Genomic DNA, 7,234 nt, shown 5'->3' with positions numbered 1-7,234 from the left:
ACTGGCCTCATGACACATGGACTGCTGCCTAGTTCTATGTTGGCTGTCACTCTAGTACCAGTCATCAAGGACAAGGCAGGCAAGATTGGCAGTATGGATAACTATAGGCCAATAGCCTTAGCCAGTGTAGTGTCAAAAATCCTGGAGAAGATTTTACTTGATCGCCTTAATCAATATCTAAGCACTAGTCAAAATCAGTTTGGTTTCAAAGCAAAGCTTGGTACAGAGTTGTGTATTTATGCCGTGAAGGAGGCTACACATACATATATGAGGCAGAATTCCTCTGTTCTAATTGGTTTTATTGATGCCTCTAAGGCATTTGACAGAGTTAATCATTTTAAGCTTTTTAACAAATTGAAGCAAAGGGGTGCACCTGATAGTATTATAAGAATTCTGACCTACTGGTATTCTAAACAGAGAATGCATGTTAAATGGGGTAACAGTGTCTCTACTCCCTTTGGTGTAAGTAATGGAGTGCGTCAGGGTGGGTTACTTTCTCCTGCTCTTTTTAACTTGTACATGGATTAATTATCTCAGCAACTAAATGAATGCCAAACTGGTTGTATGATTGGGAACACTCTTGTAAATCATGTCATGTATGCTGATGACTTGGCCATTCTATCTCCCAGCAGTGCTGGTTTTCAGCAGCTACTGAAAATGTGTTCTCATTATGGGATGAAATATGATGTGCAATACAATGCTAAAAAAAAGTATTGTTATGATATGCAGAACCAAAGGGGACAAAGAATTGTGCTTTCCAGATTTCTATCTGTCAGGACAAGTGTTGGGAGTCTGTAGGAAAACAAAATACCTGGGTCACTACATCACAGATCAGATGTATGATGATGATGATGATATTTATAGACAGTGTCGCATGCTATATGCCCAAGCTAATATGTTGACAAGAAAATTCCATATGTGCTCTGAAAAAGTAAAAATCCAACTTTTTAAAGCATACTGTACTCCACTGTACACTGCAGCCCTATGGGCAAAGTTTAAAAAGGCCAGTCTACAGAAGCTACAGGTTGCTTATAATGACTGCTTCAGGATTCTACTGAGGAGGCCTAGGTGCTGTAGTGCTAGTGCCCTGTTTTGTAATGCAGGTTTAGTTTAGTTTATTTTAGTTTTATTAAACTAAACTAAGCATAAACAGAGCATTGTTGAGGAACCTGATGTATAAATGTATCTGTCGCCTTAATACGTCACAGAATTGCATTGTTGTTGTGCTGACTAATCCCAGCTACAGTACAATTCGTTACCAGTCACCAATGTGGAGGTATTGGTATGAATGTCTTTTATGAAAATGTGTGTATCTGTGGGGTGGGTTTTTTATGTTTTGTGTGTTCTTTTTATGGACCTTGAGTCTGACAATAAAGATGATGATGATGATGATGATTATGAACATGTCAAACGCTCTTGATTTATGGCCAGACATGACTTGTATCCAAGACCATTGCGTGTGCACACATGACCTAGAACGCTGCATTAAAGCAAATAAGTAAGATTGAAGATTTGACCTTTCTTATTGGCTGGATAGAAAGGAATCTGTTTTTAATCAATAGTCTGGTTCCACAACAAAGATAAAGACAGATCTAAAAGATTTAGACTTTAGACTTTTCGAGCAATTATTTTTTTTCTTTTTTTTTTAACTTAATTTCAGGAAAAATCCATAGAAGAAGTATGTGTTTTGAAGGGCTGCTATTACAGTTTTCTATGCCATGCTGTGCAAGCCAGTCAGAATCAGTATACTGTATGTATGTTGCACGCTATATTTTATAGCCATTAGGGATTCTGTGACCCTCTCTTCATTAAAGCTCAAACATATCAATGGACGTGATGCTTCTGTTCTGCTATTTGAGATGGAGTCAGCTACGCTGCCCTTGACACATGAGTGCTGATAGAGGCGCATAGGGAGAAGTATAGGCATTGTAAAGGATGATTTAACATGAGCGGAGTGCTGAAACTGGCAATGTACCAGCAAAGTTCACCGTTGTGACTTACACAAAAAAAAGGCAATGAAATGAATATGTGAAATAGCTTTTTTTTATTTATGACAACTCCCTCCTAGAGAATCAAACAGGACATAGATCGGCAAACGGGAGGAGATTTGGCAAACAAAAGATGATCCTAACCAAAGGAGATGCTGCTTGTTTGGTGAGAGGGATTTTTTTTTGTCTCTGGCACGTTTCACATTGGGAGACATGTTGTCCAGCTTTTCACCGTGCTCTTTTGTCTATCTTCCCATTTTGCTCTTCTTTGGACAGGTTTCTGGAGAAAAACAGTCTTAATTTGGCTGCCAGCGCTGACAGGTTATTTTCTGTCCATCTGCCTGAATTCCGTCTTTCTCCTCTTTCAACTCTCAAAGTCCCGAGAAGATTGAATGGGAGATTGCAGGGCATGTACCCTCTTGAGTGCCACAGGCATGATGGAACTTTTGTGAGGGGAATATTGGCTTGGATGAACCTGAGGCCTCTGCACAAATAGAATTTCAATCACAGCTAAGGGGGGAGCTGAACAATGTTCCTACCCTGGATCAATGAACATACTCAAGGCCACTTAAGTCATTTCTAGTTAGAGCATTTCGGATGCAAACACACTATTGTACAGAGAAATTATTATTTCAAAAACTGCTAGAAAAGTTGATGGCCAGGTCAAAATCCAGATATGCATACAAGGTGTCCTTAAAACTTGATGAATGCCCTATAACTTTCGTCATACAGTGTATTTCTTGATACAGTGCATTGGTAGTGATTTACATGAACATTTAAGGGCTCTTTCTGATGGGGTGTACTTTCTTCAAAGGAGTTTTTTCTTTGCTTTATCTCTCCATGCTGAAACTGTCCTTAGATATGGATACTAATGAACCAGTGAATAAACCAATAAAGCCATCATAACTGCATACACACCAAAAAAAAAGCCTCTGGAAAGACTAAGTTGGGGTTTTTAAAAGGATAAGTTTGGGGATCTTAGTCATGAAACAATCTTGGTTGTTGCCTAATTTTCTCTAAATGTATCTTGTCTGATAAGGTGCACATTGTTAACTGGGTCAATTGAAATGTATTCATTCCTCACTGCTAATGATTCTGTACTCTGATCTACAAGTTTGATATGGAACCATGAAGCTACTTTATGGCATTTGCTTTCATGATATAAGGGAATGAAGATGTGTGACTATTGAAAGACTGCCAAAGAACACTCTGTCCTGCTTGCACAGGAGAGGGCTAGCAGGAGTTACTAGCGGCTTATTGGGCAATGCCACTAGCAAGACAAAGAACAATAACTTGATTCAGGTAAGGCTGTGGGACAACACGGAATAAAATAAGCTCAACTTTAATGTGATGTATCCTTAAGAACTTTGTCGTTTAATAGTAATTCAATTTAATGTCCAGTTTGTGTAATTACATGCATGGACATTGTGTAGGCCATGTTAGCTGATTTTCTTATTGGGATTGGAGAGTTTGTTGGACTGGCATGTGCAGATACATCAAAGTCAGCAATTTGACTATGATTCATCGATTTACCTAGATTTTCACGTACATCTTATTTTAGTTACTAGTGATATAGCCTATCACTAGTTTGCCTCAAAGGACTACAATCTATAAAGCTGCTAGCTGTTCCCATTCACCATCTAAAATCTGATCGGTCAATTAATGCACTTACTGTGAAGGTGAAACCAGACTTCTGTCTTGTAAAAGACAGACACTTTTTGTTTTTACAGTTTTCTGTCACACTACTGAGTGATGCTGCTAAAATCCCTGCCAAGGGCATCTTCTTTTGGCTCTTCATACACTGATAGCAGGCATTGTAAAGTCAAACCGATAAACCTCATTGTAAGTGAATCCCAACAAGAAGCCCCTTTTTCCTGCCAACCCCAGTGAAAAGGCACCTTTCCACTCTCCCAGACCAAATCACTTGATGAATTGAAAGTCTGAATGTAATTGGATGCAATCACTTCGCCCCCACCCTCCCCTTGCATTCTAATGAGCTGTTAATGGGTGCTTGATTAGAAAAAGGCACGAAAAGAGCTGTCAGGGCTGGTCGGATAATGATGGATCGTCCTGGACACTTTGGTGTCCATTAAGGTCTATTCCGGGCCCAATCAATGATAGGTGGGAAGATGGAAATAACGTTTTGTAATATTTAGTTTCTACCAAGAGAATTCCCTGTGGAAAAATGATCCCCTTAGTCTTGGAAGTGACGGATGGCTTTGAATACTCAGAAGAGCATCAACTCTGAACGTGCCATTATTGGGTAGAGAGATACCTATATATTTTACTAAGCCAAACAAAAATGTTTCGCTCAAAATATACAGTAAACCTCCATGGCTGCTGTACTTTTTGCTCAGTGGTGCAACACATAAGAAATATTTTAAAAAAATATGTAAAAAGATCTGCCGAAAGCAACTCAAATGTCCAAAGATATGATATGATTAAATAAAACAGTCGATTCTCTAAAAAGTTTTTTTTTACTTTAATTTTTCTTTTTAATTATGATATATAGTTGTAGAACTCCACATCAAAGAAAGTCATGCCAAGTCTACGATATGAAAAAAAATATATACATATCCCTCCATGTCTTGGCCTGTGGCCTATGTCAAGCCAGATTTACAGTAAATGAGCTACAAACTGAGGGGGGAAACCCCATTAACACCAGCATCACAGTCGTTTTTACAAAAATGTGTGTTTGTGTGGATTTTCTGTGCAACGAGATCTCAGACATTATTTCACAACCTGCACATATAACACTGATGATGTTGGCTGCTAACACTGCATACAACCCATAAATGTCTACAGTTCAAGGTAATAAGAACCTATATCAGCGGTTATATTACAGCGGCATTACTATGAAGAATAACTCTATTCAAAGCTGCTTCTGTTATTTTATGGCTGTATGTTTATTAAATCCATGAGTAAAATATCCAACAGGTTACACATCAAGACCTCAATATTGTTCCACAATTGCTTCCTGCAAAGCTTTCTAAATGTGCTATCATGTGAAGCTGCAGTATGGCCAGTTCTCTCCACAACATACATTATGAGTGTGATATCCTCTGCATCTGAAAGGTGCGGATAAAATGCAAGAAGATCCAACAGGGAATACATGCACCACACTGTCACACTGACTGGCTTTAATTCATAATTTATGCAAGTAAAAGCAGAGCGCACGCATGAATTGTGAATTAACATAAATTATTAAACAAACACGATAAGTTGCTCAGAGTGTGCGGCAAATGTGTATTTCTTGTCGGCTTTCCACACACGCCCTGGTACAAGTACAACGTAAATAAATGTTTTCATTTCATATTGTGTGCTTCATGTGCTTGATTTGCATGAGTGTTCAAAACAAATACAACGGTAAACAGTAAGTTAGTTTAGTTAATAATGTTCTATCGTCTAAAAGATTTTAAGAAAACCCAGCAAAGACCCCCCCCCCCCTTTCTGATATAGGCACCGTAAGGAAATATAAGACAAATTACTGTACATGAGATGTTCCCAATGGACCTGGAAGCTGAGGCTTCTTTTAAAAGAAGATTAACTAACCAAAGGTGGCCCTCTCAGCTGCTTTGTCCCAGTAGTTATTCTTAGTATGACATTCACTGCTGATGTATGATGAGAAGAGAAGGCCTGGCAACTGTGGCTTGTATTGTGGTACTGTGTGCTGATATTCCATTGGCAGGTGTGCCCACTAAAGGCTTATAAATAACCAACCCCCCCATCCCTTTATACAATACTGTGGCCTTGAGTGATGCCTTCTTTCCTCGCAGCCCCTGTGTGCTTTTAGTCCCTGTCAGTCAGCACCGTTCAGCAAACAAATACACACACACACATTCATAAAGGCGCGACAACACCAATAATTACGATAAAAGGTGGTCTTTCTTCAAATTGTTTGCAGGGAAAGAAGGAATAAAGGAAAAACATTGCAGTACAAACACACACACACACACACACACACACAATAAAACATAAAACATTTAAATGGGCTTCCTTTAGGTTCTTGTTGGCAGAGGAAACAAAATAAAACTTTTCCTGAGGCACTAAATAGATATCACCAAAAAGACACAGTTCAATGAACTCCACCAGACAGTGTATGCAGTTTAATGAGACGGAATGGCAGACACGTCCCAGGAGCCAATATCAGATTACTGTAAAAGGAAATGAGATGCAAGAACAAGGAGAATGCGGAAACAGGGCTGGGACAAGGATCAGTTCACGTTAAACCATGTACAACTTCAACAACTAATGACGCCAATACTGCTCAGTAGAACACACATGAAGCCAATGTGCAATAATTAAGCAAGAATATTTAGTGCAGTAGATCATATATAGTTTACTGCTGATGTTTATCAGTCAGGTATTTATAATGACCAATTGAGTTTAGCCTTTTAGCATCTGTGCAAAATGTCATGGTAATCCATTCAGTAGTTGTTGACATGTTCTATTCTGGACCGACCAACTCGGCCAAACAGAGCTTTATTAGCCTCGCTAAAAACTGAATCATAATATATACATTTTTAAATTATATTTACGTCTTTTTACCACAAAATATGGCTACAGGAACAGATTGTATTATATTTAGAAATACAGGAAGGTTTAGATTAGTGGACAAGAAGAGAGAGTAGGAGATATAGAAAAGGGGGTAGAATGAAAGTAGAAGTATAACAACAGAATCCGGTGGGAGGTCTCAGGTGTTGCCTTCACCATTATTAACCTCTTGCTTTTTTTTTTAAACAGAGCTCAAGGTCAGATTTTTGACAGGAAGGAACACAATGAGTGACAACCCTCCTTTCCTGTTGCTTTCTCTCCATTCTGAGGCCCTCTTCCTCTCTTCATCTTCCCCCTCTCTCCCCACCGCCGTCTGTCTACTTCCTGCTTGTCATTTTTGCGGCCTTTCATTTTATAGTCTTTGCACCCAGGTGGCATAGCGCTGAGGGGGGCTGAAAATAAATATATATTTCCTTTAGTGACAGTTATTGAGCAGACATTTGTATTTGCGTGGCAGCCAGTTGTTCTCCTGAGGCCGTTCCAGCTGTTCCTCTCAGCTGCTCAGGTCATTTAGGTCCAGCCTCTCCTACAGGGAGCCATTGCGTGGCGTGCATAAGTATTCAGCCCCCCTGAGTCAATACGTTGTAGAACCACCTATCGCTGCAATAACAGCTGCAAGTCTATTGGGGTATGTCTCCGCCAGCTTTGCCCACCTAGAGACTGATATTTTTGCCCATTCTTCTTTGCAAAAT

This window comes from Ammodytes marinus (genome assembly GCF_949987685.1).
Source record: "Ammodytes marinus genome assembly, chromosome: 13".
Classification (NCBI taxonomy): domain Eukaryota; kingdom Metazoa; phylum Chordata; class Actinopteri; order Uranoscopiformes; family Ammodytidae; genus Ammodytes; species Ammodytes marinus.
The sequence above is the reverse complement of the archived record's forward strand: the minus strand, read 5'-3'. Positions refer to the sequence as shown.